The sequence below is a fragment of the Chlorocebus sabaeus genome, chromosome 14, assembly GCF_047675955.1.
Source record: "Chlorocebus sabaeus isolate Y175 chromosome 14, mChlSab1.0.hap1, whole genome shotgun sequence".
NCBI lineage: Eukaryota > Metazoa > Chordata > Mammalia > Primates > Cercopithecidae > Chlorocebus > Chlorocebus sabaeus.
Genome location: NC_132917.1, coordinates 64,770,837 through 64,788,246, shown reverse-complemented (window position 1 = coordinate 64,788,246; position 17,410 = coordinate 64,770,837). Strand labels below are relative to the sequence as shown.

At 47.1% G+C, this 17,410-nt stretch overlaps 1 long non-coding RNA gene across 1 annotated transcript; it reads left to right on the top strand.

Moving 5' to 3' along the window:
* On the top strand, positions 1 to 16,704 carry LOC103220157 (uncharacterized). The gene is made up of 5 exons (XR_492265.3): positions 1 to 107; positions 6,612 to 6,735; positions 10,526 to 10,692; positions 12,046 to 12,113; positions 12,517 to 16,704. It is a non-coding gene; the product is annotated as an uncharacterized lncRNA (long non-coding RNA).
* The last annotated feature ends 706 nt before the right edge of the window (positions 16,705 to 17,410 follow it).

Below are 17,410 nucleotides of genomic sequence, written 5' to 3'. Positions count from 1 at the left end.
CTGCTCTCTGGTGCATCCTTCAATGCCTCTCACTTGCCAGAAGATTGCAGGGACGCGTTTATCCAGAGTCAAGTCTAATGGGTATAAATTTACTTCACAACATTCAGGTATGAGAAATGTCATATTTCTCCTTTTTAAAAAAATTTAATCCATCCGACTGTGAGCACCTGCCTGCCAACTGATGGGAAGCCTAGTGTAGCCCCATCCCTGGAGCAGGCCTCCATCTCCGTGGGACGAGTCTGTGAAGAACCTGATCCTAGGTCCAGGCAAACCGCCAGCCGTGCAGTGGCTCCCCAGCCCCTGCTGCCCTGGCTCACAAGGAACCTCCCCAAGGGCCTCAAAGTCCCTGGGGCACTGAGAGGGTATATGCAGGTCTCTGCCTCTGTGGCACTCTTCCTCCCCTAGGTCCCCTGTCTCTAGAGTCCCTGTCTCCCCTTTGGACAGGTCATACCCACCCTTAATCTTTAGCCTCACCTCATGCCTCTGCAACGTTTGAGACTGGGCTTTAAAAAACATTTATTAATTTTCCCATGAGGCAAGTGAAGCTCCTAATAACACAACATAGCACAGTGGATGAGGGAGGAGAGGTAGGTACTATTTATTCCCCTTGTTGACCTTGAAAACCAGACACCACTGACTTCTTCATCAGAAGCTGCCACAACCACTGCTTTGCAACACCTCCCAATTTCCCACCCCAGCAAGGAGAGGAAGGCATCCACCCAGACCCCATCATGGTCTTGGAAGAGGAAGACCCCACCACAGTGCCTCATCCCCAGAAGTCGTGCTGACAGTAGCAGTATCAGGGGTAAGACCCCCTTGCTATGCAGCTTCCTAATGATGAGCACAGGAATTTTTTAACAAAAAGAATGCAATATTAACTAAGTCATTTTATTTTTAAAAATTTATTGTGGTAAGAAGGCTTAACATAAGATCTACCCCCCAAAATTTTTAAGTGTACAATACATTATTGTTAAACACTTTTTTTTTGAGACAGAATCTCGCTGTGACCCAGGCTGGAGCACAGTGGTGCGACCTCCGCTTCCTGCAAACTTTGCCTCCCAGGTTCAGGCAATTCTCCTGCCTCAGCCTGCCAGGTAGCTATGATTACAGGCACACACCACCACGCCCAGCTAACTTTTTAAATATTTTTAGTAGAGACGGGGTTTCACCATGTTGGCCAGGCTGGTTTCAAACTCCTGACCTCATATGATCCACCTGCCTCGGCCTCCCAAAGTGTTAGGATTACAGGTGTGAGCCATCGCACCCGGCCGGCCAATTTATAAAATACATTATTTAACACATAAATAAATGAGAAGCATTACCCTTGGTACAGCCTTCCCCAGGAGATAAAAGACTTGAATTTTCAGTTTCCATTGCAACCTCAAGTTCTAACTCCTCTACATTGTAAGCCCATAGAGGTCGGCATCCCCTGTCTTAATCATTCTTGTCCTTCTCACACCCAGGCATGACAGGCCTCCATAATAATGTGACGAATTAATCTCTTTCAATTCCTGGTTCTTCATTTAAGCCCTCACACGAAGATAACAGATAAAATCTTCGCCTGACATTTCCTTCTGGACCTGCAAAGAGAAAGCACTTGTAATATTTTGCATCTGAAATGAGGCTGAAGTTAAACAACTGCCAGGACGGTTGTGTAAACAAATAGGCTAGGACCGTCTATTAGCCCGCAGGGACTGGGAATTCAGTCCTGAATCACCCTGCTGTGCCTGGACAGGTTGGGAACTGAGGCCAGCATCCATTCATTCATCAGCACTTCCTCCAAGAGGAGACCCACCATTTGAACTTTCACTCTCCAAACATTTATTATAGAGACCTAGCAACATTTTTACGTAAAATTTGCTATGTGATGCAGGTTCAAGAATTGGTAGCTTAAAAAAGAGAAGAAAAAAATGTGCTATGTAAATCAAAATACTCTATTACAATCTGCTGTCCAGCAACCTTCCAGGTCCTAGTGGAAGGGTGGAGGATGTGTGACAGGCACATTTCAGCTCTCCTCCTGGTAGAAGCGCCTCTCATGTCTATGTTGTTCTGCCATATTGGGAAAATGTCTTGTAAGAAAGTTGAAAAGCCTATGAATAAAGCTGTTGAGCCTAAGAGGCCTCAACAACCCCCACACATTAGACGAAGAGAAGTTGAGGCCAGGTGTGGTGGCTCATGCCCGTAATCCCAGCACTTTGGGAAGCCAAGGTGGGTGGATCACTTGAGGTCAGGAGTTCGAGACCAGCCCGACCAACATGGTGAAACCCCGTCTCTACTAAAAATACAAAAATAAGCTGAGCACGGTGGCGGGTGCCTATAATCCCAGCTGCTCAGGAGGCTGAGGCAGGAGAATCGCTTGAACCCGGGAGGCAGAGTTTGCAGTTAGCAGAGATTGCGCCATTGCACTCCAGCCTGGGCAACAAGAGTGACACTCCATCACACACACACACAAACACACACACACACGAAAGGAAGGAAGGAAGGAAGGAAGGAAGGAAGGAAGGAAGGAAGGAAGGAAGGAAGGAAGGAAGGGAAAAGTAATCAAGTGTATTGTGAGAGGCAAAATCATATGTGATATGAACACAGGCATGCACATGTCCCGTGCACGTGCATGTCCAATTCTTTCTGGGCACTCTATGCATTCACTGTGGATTCTTAATAAGTGATGTCACTATTTTTATTTTTTTGTGATGGAGAAGTAAAATGTAGTTCATATCTAATAACTCAATCCAATATGATAGTATCTTGAACACAAAGGTACCCACTGATGATTTCACCCAATGTTAAATAATTAGATAATTGTTCAATGCTTTATATCAGTGATTCTTAGACCTCAGCAAGCATCAGAATCTCTTGGAGGTTTTGCCAAAACTCAGATTGCTGAACCACATCTCAGAGTCTGCTTTAGTAGGTTTATAGTGGGGTCTGAGAATTTGCTTCTTTTTTTTTTTTTTTTTTTTTTTTTGAGAAAAGGTCTGGCTCTGTTGCCCATGCTGGAGTGCAGTGGTGAGATCTTGGTTCACTGCAACCTCTGCCTCCCAGGTTCCAGCTCCAGCCATCCTCCCACCTAAGCCTCCTGAGTAGCTGGGACCACAGGCATGTGCCACCATGCCTGGCTAACTTTTTGGTACTTTTTGTAAAGATGAAGTTTCACCATGTTGCCCAAGCTGATCTCGAACTCCTGAGCTCAAATGATCCCCCCACCTTGGCCTCCCAAAGTGCTGGGATTACAAGTGTGAGCCACCATACCCTCCCTTGATAATCTGCATTTTTTACAAGTTCCCAAGTGATACTAATGCTGCTGGTCCAGGATCGTACTCTGGGAAACACTGATTTCTATTGTTCAGAGCTCCTTGGTGGATATTTACATAAATGTTTGAGTGTCTTAGTGATTAAGAGGATATTGATTGAGGTTTTTGGATAGGTTGGCAATGCATTATCATTTTCTCCTTTTTATTTATTTTTCATTTTTTATTTTTTAAAATTTTAATTTATACAGATATATGTTGTCCGGGCTGGTCTCAAACTCCTGTCCTCAAGCAGTTCTTCCACCTTGGCCTCCCAAAGTGCTGGGTTTTATGGGCTAGGTGTGAGCCACCACACCCCGCCCTGTTTCTCTATTTTAATGAAATATAGACACTTGTTATCCTAAAATTTTCCTTTTTTTTTTTTTGCCATGATCTTCGTGAACACACTAAAGTGTTCTATGCAGCATATTTTTAGGAGCAGATTCGGTTCAGATAATCTCTTATGTCTGTGCTGCCAACTTGAGGCTGCCTGAGAGTTTGTTGGGAGCTCCAAACTCCCCAGTCACCACAGAAGCCCCCTTCTTACCCAGCAGGCCCACACTCGGGATCTGAACTCTCTGATAGATGGGCCATGCTGGAGAGACAGCAGCAGCCTAAAAGGGGTTCACAGCCCTCCAAGAAAAAGGGAGAAAAGATGCTGCATTTGACCGCAACACTAAAGAGCCCTTTCATTGCTCATGAAAAGAGTTTGGAGAATATTGGCCAGGATCCCAGAGCTAGGGGATCCAGGGCTATGGGCAAGTTATTAAGTGCCCTGGAAAGGCCCCATTGGGCAATTTGGGGAATCCCTGGGCTGGTATTGGAAGGCATTGATGGAAGAGATTGAATGGCCACCTGCCCCTCTACTGGGGCCTGAGGAGGGGTCAGTGCCCTGGCCTGCACAGGGGCTGTAGACTGCTGCTGTTGGGGCCAATATCAGGCCAGGGAAAAGGAAAGAAAGGGAAAAATGAAGAATGAGAGAGCTATTTTCAACTTTAAGGATACCAAATGGGGTTTTAAACATTATGGACAAATGACGCAGGGTAGGGAGCTTTATTTGCTCAAGGAGTCAGGAATCCTAGCCTCTCTTACCCAGTATCATTTTTCAGAATTCACCACCAGCTTTTTGCGTCAGGTCTGGAAACTTAAGCTTCTCCTTGGCATGATATCGGAAGACGTGCACAGCAGATTTTCCCATTCTGTGAGATGAGCTGGACAGAGGCTCCAGGAAGTGAGATCTGGGGCATTCCACCTCTGCTGTGTCTCCTTGGAGACTACAATATCGTTCATTCTGAGGTTCCATTCTTACATGTAGTGGTTCCTGGTCTGCCCATTTGGCAAAGGGGACTAGGAATACCTGTCCTACCCACGTCATGAGGGTGTCATGGGGATCCATACACTCTGAAAGGTGCGTGACTGAATTATTGGCATATTGATGAAGCTGGAAGTCCTTGTGTGTCGACATTGTGTGTAAGGAGTTCTTCGTTCCATGAGGTGGGAGTTTGTCTGATTTTTCACTGATATCCCCAGCTATTAGAACAATGATTGACACATACTAGGCACTCAAAAAAAGTTTGTTGAATGAATATATGTGGAAAAAGAAAAGAAACAAAGAATTATAGAATTTAACAACTGGAGAGATCCTTAGAGATCATGTCAAATCTCAATTTATAAGTCCCAGCAAAGTTTATACTCCTCTCCAAGCTATTACAGCCTCAAGGGTCAACAAGTGAACAGACCTCCCAGATGGAGCTGACCAAAGCCTTCTTGCATTCGGTTTCTCTTACTGCTTTGCAGTGACATGAAACTAATTTTGAAAAAAAAAAAAAAAAAAAAAAAAGGAAGCTCTAATGATTGATTCTGTTTTTTCTTTTGGCAAGGGCAAAAAAAAAAAAAAAACAAAAAAAAACAAAGTTCCATTCCAGCTCTGGGCATAACATGCCTGGTCCTATTACACTTTTAAAAAGTGAAAAGAGAAGAAAACAAACAAGTAAACAAAATCCAACACTTGGAAACTTGCTTGGCATCCAGTGTACTCATTCCTGGTTCATGGAGCAGTCAGAAAACACATATCATCCTTGAATCCCTTCTCAGGCACAACTAAAGCCAGAGTGTGAGCTTCGACAGTCTAGCTTCCCAAAGCTCTTCCACTTCTCAGACCCACCAGCAGCTCCTCTCTCTGTCAGAGCAATCTGATTGACAATCATCAATCAGGAAGGACTTCAGGGGTCTTGTGGCCCCTTTACTACAGAGGCTTGCCATCGTCACCCAGCCGGCGAGTGACGGCCTGGACCCTCCCCATTTGCCAGGTCCAAGGACATTTAATAGAAAGGACACTGCTCACCACTGACCCTGGATACCTCTCAGACCACTGGGCCTGTCACGTGGGGGGTGTGAGTGGGGAAACCCAGCAGGATGTGGGCTAACGGCAGGGGAAGTTGCACGTCTTCCTCTGCTGCCTCTCACTGCTGTAGCACAGGAGAGCCATGTCTGTTCATGTTGCCGGTCTAGATGCTCTCTGGCTTGTCCTGAACTTTCTCCGGCTCTTTCTTCAGCATTTCATGAGCTTTTATGATGAAGCCTCTGTGTATGTTTGTGTGAGCAGCAGAAAAGGTGCAGAAAGATGTTTGTTAAACTGTTAGCAGTGGGATTCGAGTTAGGCAGATGGAGATGATTAACTTTTCCTTACTCTATCTCTGTGTTGCTTGAACTTGTTATAACCAGCATGTATTACGCATGCAACTTTAAAAAATCCAATAAAATTAGAAAGCAAGTCACAAAAGGAGACACAGTATGATAGCATGCCCATAAAATCCAAAATCCAAAACTCCCATATGAGTTTGGGAAACTCCTATGTATTGTTTATGGGGTCTAAACCTAGGGGCCTAGTAAAAGCTAAATCCTGCTGGAAGACACCACACTGGATGGGAAGAGCTTGTAGAGAAAGGAGGCAGAGTGATGTTGAGGAAGGTAACTTCAACTGGAATCATGGCATTTTGTTTCCTAAGAAAACAAAAACCTCGAAGCAAATATGGTGAAAAGTTAATGTTCATTGGAGCGGATGATGGGTCTTTTATGACTGTTACGTTATTCTCCATATTTGTCCATTTGTTTGAAATATTTCAGAAACTGAATGAACTATAACAAGGGGAGATAATTGAATTCATCCTTATTTGTAACTTATCTTGCATGACACCCCATATGTACCCCAGGTATAAGAAAGGAAAAAAGGAAAGAGGGAGGAGAAAGGAAAAATCAAAGTGAGTTTTGGAGAGCTGGTTTGCTTTTCTGATCTTCTTTATTCTCCCACTGGGTTTTGTTCAGCAAATAAACATGGAAAAGAGGCAAAGTTAATGTCCCCTGGAGAAATGGATGGATGATTGGATGGATGGACAGACGGACAGGTGGATAACCTCATGAGCCAACAGCTGCCAGGTTTTCAGAGCAGGTAGGAATCTGCCTTCATCATGGAGGCTGCGACTGGGACTGCTCACTGCCCACAGCTCACCTCTGGGTGTGATAGGATGCATTAATGAAACTGGGCTCTTATGCCTTAGCCTATAAGGCTGCAAGTGCCTCCTGTGCGAATGAGTAGCTAGAACACAATGAGCACCTACGGCCCGTTCCGCCCCTGTGCCCCGTGGGGAATATTCAGGGCTCTTTCCCCAGCCCCAGGTTGAGACCTGCAGCTATGACGGTGGGGACCCAAGGGGGACAGTGGCTCCCTGCTGCTCTTGAGGGCCAGGAACTAATAATAAACCATGCGGCCATTTCATAGGAACCACGTCAAATTTTTTCTCAAAAAATGAAAAAGTTCCTGAGAAATGGTGGACAGCAGAGGGGTTCTTCATTGTACCTTTTTCCTTGGGGCGTGTAACCTGGACCTGGGGAGGTGAGGGTCTGGCCAGGGTCACAGCTAAGGACATGTGTCTGGGCTCAGACAGCAGAGCAGTGCTCGCCCACTAGCCAGCTCAGGTGGGCTCTAGAAGTCAGTCTGGTGGAAAAGTGCCCAGCCCACACAGGTGACAGCTCTTACTACACTCCAGGTGCTGTCCGCTTATTAGACGTTATTGAATCCTCGCAGCAGTCTATGGGGTAGTTGAGTAGTGTGGTTGGAATATCAGCGGTGTGTAGGGATGCCTTAGGAATGAACCTGAAGAGGTCAGTTGGGACTGGGCTGGGGAGGACCAGAATGCCATGCCAAGGATCCCTCCTCTGGGTGAGGCGGAGTGATCAGGGGCTTTTGGTAGGGAAGTAATGTGACCTGACTTATGTTTTTGAGAATAGATTGGAGGGGCAAGAGCAGAGCAGAGGCTGAGAGAGGAGGTGATGGGGCATGAGGGATGGTGGCTGGGACTAATGCTGGGGCCTTGGGCGAGGACAGGGAGACGGAAGCAGCATGGGGATCACTAGAGAAGAGAGCCAGAGAGAAGGCAGAAGCCCCAAAGCAGGAAGAAACCATGACCAAGAGTCTTGCTTAGGCTCTGCCCCCAACCAGCTTTGGAACCTTGGGCAAGTCACGTCGTCCCTCATGGACTCAGTTTTCACTGCTGTAAAATGATGGGGCTGAATGCATCCTCTCCCGTGGTAAGAACGATGGGCCTTTTGCACGTTTCTTTTGCTCCAGGGGTGGGGAAAGCCTGAACTATGGCATAGTGTCTGGCACTGCCAGGAGCACCAGAGGAACTGCCAAAGTGGCAGGGAGTGGCCGGCACACGGGTTCAGTTGGCATTGCAGCAAGCAGCATGGCAACGCTAAGGCAAAGAGCAGGCCAAGGCTGCCGGGGCTTGCCAGCGTGGGCAGGATGTTGGAGTCACTGTGGCAGGGCTCCAGCAGACACGGGCAAGGCCAGTCTGTGAACCGCATCCCTTCTTTACATAATCATCCTTACAGCAACATGTTTTCTCATTTCAGTTAAGCAGTGCCAGGCCTCTGATCAAATGGCTTTTGTAATCCTTGTTGTCAAGTTTAAGCTTGAGCGAACAGTAAGGCAGCCTCAGAGTCACTTCAGCCTTCTGACTCAGTGTCCCTGTGTGCAACAGATGGGGTAGGATCTTCTAAACATCCCTTCTGACCCTAACATGCTAGGAGCCTTCTGTTAGAATTCCACCTTCGAACACCTTCGAAATCACACCATGCTGGGGGCACCCCCTGCCTCTGAGTGTGATCAAAGCTCACTGCAGCCTCAAACTCCTGGGCCCAAGTGAACCTCCTCTCTCAGCCTCCTGAGTAGCTGGGACCACAGGCGTGTACCACCACACCCAGCTAATTAAAAAAAAAAATTTTTTTTGTAAAGACGGTCTCACTATCTTGCCCAGGATGGTCTTGAATTCCTGGCCTCAAGCAAGCCTCCCACCTCAGACTCCCAAAGTGCTGGGATTACAGGTGTGAGTCACCACACCCAGCCTTTATACATTTTGAAATACACTTTTCAGCTGTAGAGCCATGATATGTGATTTAAATTGTCTGTGCCTGTTTCCTTGAGCCTGGCACAGAAAGTGTGAATAGCCTACTGTGGCTATATACCTGGGGATGATAATGCTACCTACTTTGCTATTAGGAATTCTAAGTGAGAAAATATGAGTGAAACCTTTAGCACAGAACCAGGCACACTATATGAATGGACAGCTATTGTAATTATGCATTCAGCCATCAGAACTTACTGCACATCGAGAGCTGTGCAATGCTCAGGGAATAGGGTACTAACAAGTTAGGCTGACGAGCAAGTGTCCTGTCCTCACCGAGTTGCTGTCTGAAGGGGAGGCAGACCAGTCAGTTTCCCTTAACTAGTACACGTGCCCTCTGCTAGGGAAGCAAGAGGGGCTGCAGGAGCCCACAGGAAGGGCACTCACCCCAGAGCCATGAGTGGCAGGCCCCTGCAGCTGCCCTCTGCTGTCTGGATGCCTTCCCCTGGCCTGGAAAGAGTTTCCCCAGATGGCTCCATGACTCGCTCATTCATGTTATTTAGGACTCTGCTCAGGCGTCACCTCCACAAGGAGCCTTCTCCAATCTTTCTGTCTAAAACAATCTCCCCCCACCCCACTGCCTTTGTCATTCCATTCCATGCCCTCATGCTGCTTTATTCTCTTGATAGTACTGATCTTTTCTACCAGCGGATTGTGGATCTGTTTTGAAAAATATGTTTATTGACCATTTACTCACCACAAAATAAGCTTGGTGAAAGCAGAGGCTTTACCTATTTTGTATTTCTTATTGCATCCCCAGTGCCCCCCAGAACAATGCCTGGGCCTCAGTGAGCCATCAATGCCTGTCTCTGGTGAATGAAGTGACCACTAAGCTGGATCCTGTAGGGTGCATAGAGGCTGGCCAGGGAAAGGGTCAGGGAGAGAATCTTTCAGGCAGAGGGAGCAGCACATACAAAGCCAGGGGAGGAGAGAAGAACGTGATGGGAAGCAGTTCTGTATGACAGGCATGTTCATTAACAGAGCAGGAGGAGCAGGCGGCGAGAGGAGGAGTTTTCTGCTGAATCATGATGTGGGTCTGACCCGGTGGAAGGAGCCAGGGCAGGAAGGATGATTGGAGACGAAAGTCTCAGACTGCGCGTGGTTCTAAGAAGGTTTTGGCCAGGCAGATGGGGAGTCCCTGAGCCAAAGCTGGCCCTCAGAGGAATTCCCCATCAGGCAGAAGCTAGTGCCATGCTATGCTCAGCCTTTGGCTGGAATTAGCTCAGGGGACGTGTGGCTTTGGAGGGATGCAGTGAGGGATCCCAAAGGGCAGGAGCTGTGGCTGTCACTTGACTGCTCCCTGCAGCAGGGGACCTCGATGGCGCAATTCCATGGCTGCCCAACAAGCAGAGAGGGCAAGGAAGGAAGTGGTGAGAGTTACGTCTGGAGAGCTAAACATGGACCAGATCACCCAGGGTACTTCAGGCCCTGTTAAAGAGTTGGATTTTATCATGAGGGCAATGAGATGTCAGGGTGTGGTTTTGTTCAGGGGAAACAGAATGATTGGATTGGATTTGCATGTCAGAAGGATCACTTTGGCAAGAAAATGGAAACCGAAACCTTATAAAAATTCTAGATTAGTAATCCAGGCTCTTTTTTTTTTTGGTTTTCATTCTCACTGTGAAAGCAGTTTGAGAAATAGACACAGGTGGCCTCCTTGTGGAAGCCAAACCTCACCTTTATTCCTGTATAAACAGTTGGCAAATATGCCTTTGTCGTGAGGGCCAAATGGGTTTCCAAGCACTCCCTACCCAATGGTTCCCTCCTATCTAGGCCTGGAGCAGCCACCCAGGCATTCGCCTGGGTCTCCTCTGGAGAATCACTGCCTTCTTGTGGCCAGGATGAGGAGGGGAAGAAGAGGCTGAGGCCCCGGCACTTACCATGGTCTTTCCATTGCTGAGCTCCACCTAAAGGAGAAACAAGTTCACCTGTCACCCCAGGTGAGTTGGCCACAAGCGTTAATCCTAGAAGCACAAGGATGGGAGATCTATGTTCTCCACATTTGTAGGTGAGAGATAATGGTGGCCCGGTCAGGTTGGTGGCCTTGGAGGGAAGAGGACAGAAAGAAGAATTGACAAGACTTAGTAATTGACTGGATGGTGTGGGTGATGGTTCTATGTGCCCAAAGAAAGGTCAAGAATGAGGCTCAGGTGTCTGACTCGCACGACAATGGTGGGCCATGCAATTCTATTTCTAGTCTACCTCCAGTCCATAAGGTACCTTTGTGAGAGTTAGAAACAGGGGCCCGCTGAGCAGGGGTAGCTATTGCCAAGGTGACAGCCTATGAGTGACATGGGCTAGATTCTGTCTCCCACACTCCTCCTGGCTAGAGCCCTCTGTGCCGGCTACAACCTGTATGGCCACACATTGTGGACCAGACACCACTGACTGAAATAGGGAGCGAGGGGCCAATTGGTGAGCTGAATTTTAACCATATTAAGTTTGAGGTGTCTGAAGACAATATGAAATTGAGAGTCTGTTTCTTATTACTATTGAGGTGAAATTCACATAACATAAAATTAACCATTTTATTTTATTTTATAGACAGAGTCTTACTCTGTCACCCAGACTGGAGTACAGCCACTGCTTGATCTCTGCTCACTGCAACCTCCGCCTCCCAGGTTTAAGCGATTCTCCTGCCTCAGCCTCCTGAGTAGCTGGGATTACAGGCGCCTGCCACCACACTTGGGTAATTTTTGTATGTTTAGTAGAGATGGGGTTTTGCCATGTTGGCCAAGCTGGTCTCAAACTCCTGACCTCAAGTGATCAGCCTGCCTCAGCCTCCCAAAGTGCTGGGACTACAGATGTGAGCCACCATGCCCGGTCAAAATTAGCCATTTTAAAGCATACAGTGGCATTCAGTACATTCACAGTGTTGTGCAGCCATCACTTCTCTCTGGTTCCAAAACATTTCATCATCTGCTAAAAAGATTCCATATACAATAAGCAGTCACTTCCCATTCTCCCTCCCCTCAGCCCCAGGCAACCACTAATCTGCTGTCTTTATGAATTTACCTGTACTGAATATTTCATATAAATGGAATCCTGGCTGGGCGCAGTGGGTCACACCTGTAATCCCAGCACTTAGGGAGGTTGAGGCGGGAGGATCACTTAACCTTAGGAGTTCAAGCAAGACCTTGTCTCTACTAAAATTCAAAAAATATATATATATATATATAGAGAGAGAGAAAGACAGAGAGAGAGAAAATAGAAAATAAATGGAATCCTACAGTGTGTGACCTTTTGTGCTTGATGTCTCTAACTTAGCATTTGTTTGTTTATTTCTTTTTAAGACTGGGGAAAAGATGGGAAGAAGCCAGTAGAGAAGGAAGATGTTGAAAACACAGGAGGGAAAGAGGAGGTGAGCAATAGGATGCATCCCTGAGAATGTGCTGGAGGGGGTGGCATGGGGGAAGCCCAGGACGGACTCCCTTTACACCTGTGAGGGCCGCCTCACACGGAGGAAGCAGGGCGATGAGGCAGATGCCGACAAGAGCCTCATGATAGGTTTGGTGGCAGCTGAGGGGATTTCCATCTAATGATTTCTGGTTTTTTTTCTGTGAAATAAGAGGTTGACCATCTGCTTGAGAGGACAGTAGTGGTATTGCAGGTTTGAAGAAAATGATGATAATTGGAAATAGCTGCTGGGGAGAACGGGCTAAATCTTGCTGGGGAGATAGAGGAGGTTTTCCAGGCAATATTGAGAGCCGAGTGAGGCTGGGGTCAGTGAATTCACAGTAACGTAAATCTGTGGTGTGATCTAGTTTTATCTGCAGACATCAGTGGCCTGGACGTGAGTGAGGTGTACATGTCACATTTGGAGCCATGGCAACCATCCTGTGACCTGGAGGACAGAAGTCTAAAGGTAAAGCCAAAACACTGAGGGTGGCGGAGCAGAGGATGGTGGGTGTCCCTCAGAATGTTCTGTGCACAGTAGTGAGGATGACTCTGTTCGGAAGTCAGAACTCATTGCTCCTCTCCTCAAAACCCACTGGTGGCTCCCTCCCTCTCCACGAATAAAATTCCAAATCCATAAAGCCCCATGTGATCTGACTCCCCGCTGCCTCTTTGATCTCATCCTTTTACTCTCTCCCTCCCTCCCTCCAAGCCAACCTCTGGCTTCCTTGCTGATCCTTGAATGTTCCAGCACACTGCAGCCTCATGGCCTCTGCCCTGGCTGTTCTGCTTCACCTGGGCTGCTCTCAGCCTGGAGTGATCTCAGCCCAGACACCTGGCCTGTTCACCCACTTGCTTCAGCTCCCTGTGTAAATGTCACCACCTTGGAGAGGCATTCTCTGACCACCTTCTTTCTAATGCACCCCCTTCTTAACCATTCTATTCCCTTTTCCTGCCTTATTGTTTTTCCGAGTGCATATTGGCCCTTCACACTTTAAGGACTTGTTTATTCTCACACACACACTCTTACACTTCCTCATGCTCACATGCACTCTCACACACACACAGTCACACTCATGCACTCACTCACGCTCCCTGATACATGCACACGCTCACACTCTCTCACTCATATGCTCACCTGCACTCACACACGCACAAACGTGAACTTCCAGAGAGCAGCACCCTGGTCCCTTCCCCGACACCCAGAGCAGCACCTGGCATCTAATAGGTATTCAACAAATCTTTACTGACTTAATTAATGAATTAAAAAGCCAGGGCTGGGTGTGGTGGCTCAGGCCTTGAATCCCAGCACTTTGGGAGGCCAAGGCGAGCACATCACCTGAGGTCAGGAGTCACCAACATAGTGAAACCCCATCTCTATTAAAAATACAAAATTAGCTGAGCGTGGTGGTGCATGCCTGTAATCCCAGCTACTCGAGAGACTGAGGCAGGAGAATTGCTTGAACCCAGGACGCGGAGTTTGCAATGAACTGAGATTGCGCCACTGTACCACAACCTGGGCAACAAGAGCGAAACTCCGTCTCAAAAAAATACAAAAATAAAAATAAAAAGCCAGGGTCCTTGGTGATGTTATTGTCACTGAACTGACCCTGGAGCCACCCAGGCCCAGACTTTTTGTCATGGGAGAGAGTTGTCAACTGCCAGGTCCTGGGAGAAAGCAGCCAAGACTGAAGCAGGGGGCAAGGCATGGACACCCGGGATGGCACCCCTGGCACTCTGGTCAGAGCACGCCCACTTCACCCATGGCCTGGCCCAGCTGGCCTGTCTGAAGAGAACTGAAACCAGAAATCTAGCTCTGAACCCTGGCCCCTCGCCTGTATGACAGCCCATGTGCTTGGTTCCTGCAAGAGACAAATTCCACACTTCTCCAACCAGGACAAACCTGGTGTTTTCAGAACCCCCTGTCCCCAGGTTCACCGGTAGAGAATGGATTCAGTTGTAAATAGCAGGAACCTGAAAACAGCAGCTTCAGCAAATTAGGGGTTTAATTTTCCCAACTGCACAAGCTTAGACTAGAGGTTTGCCGGTCAGGGCAGGTGCAGCAGCTCTGTGATCTCAGTGGCCCTGAGTCCTTCTGTCGGCCTCTTCTCTGTCCTAAGCATGTGGCCCTGATCCCCTTTTTCCCAAGCAAAGCCAGGGTTCTGATACTGAGGAAGAGAGGTGACCATGGCCAGAGTGTAGGCCAGTGGTTTTTCTTTTTTTCTTTATTTGTGATGGAGCCTAGCTCTGTCACCCGGGCTGGGGTGTAGTGGCACCATCTCAGCTCACTGCAACCTCTGCCTCCTGGGTTCAAGCGATTCTCCTGCCTCAGCCCCTGAGTAGCTGGGATTACAGCCATCATGCTCAGCTATTTTATATTTTTAGTAGAGATGGGGTCTCACCATATTGGCAGGGCTGGTCTCAAACTCCTGACCTCAAATGATCTGCCCACCTCAGGCCAGTGGTTTTCAAACTTTGTGTGCACTGGAGTCACCTGGAGGGCTTGTTCAAAATGAGATTTTGCTCCTCCTCTCAGTTTCTTACCTCACCAGTTTCCCAGTGACCAGGCACCATTCTCTGAGAACTACCGGCAACTGGCGTTGTCTGCTACCCCAGGTGACATCACCTGGAACGTAAGAGAAATACGCAGAGTGGGTAAGCTGGCCACTGACTTACCAGCTTATCCTTAGAGTGGTCACCACTGACTTACAGGGGAATTTCAGTGTAGCTAAGCCTCATCTTATTTGGCTCTGTCGCCCCTCAGCCCTCTCACTTCCAGCAGTCCTCCCACCTTCCTCTGTTGCCCGTACAAGAAACTGGCTTCAGGACTTTCTGGCCAAGTGTGTGTTTGCAGAGATCACTGAATCCAACTCCCAGGTGTCCAGAGAAGTCAGGACTGGGCTGCTCCTTGCAGACTTTTTGTGAGAGGCTCTGAGCTGCCCGTCCTGGCTGGCAGGCTCTTCTGGAGAAGGGATGTTTATCTGTCACGGGTGAGGGCAGAACTCATTGCCACTTTTTGTTGTAAGTTTCTAAAGATACATGCTGCATGATTGTCTTCCTGTCCTGCCCCAAGCAAAGCTTTCCATGTGGACAGGTGCCCACCTGTGCTTTTGTTGAAGAGGATATATTTTTAAATTGAAATATGATTCACATACCGTAAAACCACCTTTTAAAAATGTACGAATCAGAGGGGTTTTTAAAAGTATATCCATGGAGTTCTGTAACTATCACCATGAATTCCGGAACATTTTCATTACCCCATAAAGAAACCCCACACCCTTTGGCCATTACTCCCTAATTCCTGATCCCACAGCACTAGCCCCCAGCAAACAACCTTCTGTCTCTGTGGACCTGCCTATTCTGGACGTTTCATATAAATGGAGTCATGCAACATGGGAATATTTGTTTCCGGCTTCTTTCACTTAGCATAATGTTTTCAAGGTTTGTCTATATTCTAGCATGTATTATTATTTTTATGACCAAATAATATTCCATTGCATGGATATATCACATTTTGTTTAACCATTCATCAGTTGATGGACATTTGAGTTGTTTTTGCTGTTTGGCTATTATGGATAATTCTTACATGAACTTTCATATGTGAGTTTTTGTGTGGAAACATGTTTTCATTTCTCTTGGGTATATACTTAGGAGTGGAAGTGCTGGGTTATATGGGATGTTAATCTGTTTTGCATTGCTATAAAGAAATACCAGAGGCTGGGTAATTTATAAAGAAAAGAGGTTTATTTGGCCCACAGTTCTGCAGTCTGTACAAGCATGGTGCTGGCATCTGCTCAGCTTCTGGTGAGGCCTCAGGAAGCTTTTACTCCTGGCAGAAGGTGGAGGGGGAGCAGGTATGTCACATGGCGAGAGAGTGAGCAGGAGAGATGAGGAGGTGCCGGGCTGTTTTTTAGCAATCAGATCTTGCCTTAACTAATAGAATGAGAACTTGCCCATTACTGTGGGGAGGGTACCAAGCAATTCATGAGGGATCTGCCCCCATGGCCTAAATGACTCCCACCAGGCCCCACCTCCAACACCGGGATCAAATTTCAACATGAGATTTGCAAGGAACAACATCCAAACTATATCATATGATAACTCTAAGCTTAACTGCTGAAGGAACTGCCAGACGTTTGTCAAAACTTCTGTATGATTTTACATTCTGCCAGCAGTGTGTGACGGTTCAACTTTCTCCATATCCTTGCCAACACCTGTTATTGTTATTGTCTGTCTTTTTCATTGTGGCCGTCCTGGTAGATATGAAGTGGTATCTCATTGCAGTTTTGATTGATGATGTTATTTTAAAAGAATACATCTGAATGGTACTCATGAAAGCTGTCTCCAAATATTTGATAGCTTATTAGTTCTTAGGGGGGACTTATAAGTTGCTATGGTTGTGGGCCCAAAGTTGGAAGACCCTGCTCATCAAAAGGAGGCACCAGTCACACAGCAAGTCAGCACCTCCTGTGTGTTCAGCACTGTTGAAGTTAAACCATTAGGATCGTACTGTGTGCCAGGCTTCTTGCTAAGTCCCTGGGATTTAATAAATCCCAAGCTCACAGCAATCCAGGATGCCTGCCTTGTTATCCCCATTTTAGGAATAGGGAAACTGAGGCTCATCCAGGTTAAATCACCTGGCCAAGGTCACACTGAATAGGTCTGGGATTTGGACCCAGTTCTGCTAGACTCTAAAGCCAGTGCACTTAGCCAATACACTCTACTATTGTGAAGGATATGGAAGCATAACATGTGAGGCTTGGTTTTAGACAGTTCAGTTGTAGGCACAAACCTAAAATGCATGAAATATTGATGAATTAGAGGAAAACAGTGGATTATTAATTACTGAGGTATGGGGTGGTAGCATTCTTGGAGGGAGCTGGAGTTTCTATCAGTTAGCATTGACTAGATTATGTATCAGTAACAAATAATCCCAATATTTTAGTGGCTTAAAGGAACAAATATTTATTTCTCATGCTGCACGTCCATTGGGGGCCAACACGGGGGGTGTGCTTATCCCACTCACTCAGAGACACAAGCTGATGGAACTTCCCTGCCTCGGGTGTTGCTGGTTGCTTTGCCAGAATGAGAAAGATGAATGAATCTTGCACCAGTTCCTGCCTGGCAGTGACACACCTCAGTTCCATTCACCTTCACTCATCAATGCAAATGATGTGGCCACACCCAGCTTCAATGGGAGGAAGTATAATCCTTCCATGTTCCAGGTGAAGTACTAAAAACACTTGGTGGACTACACCAACA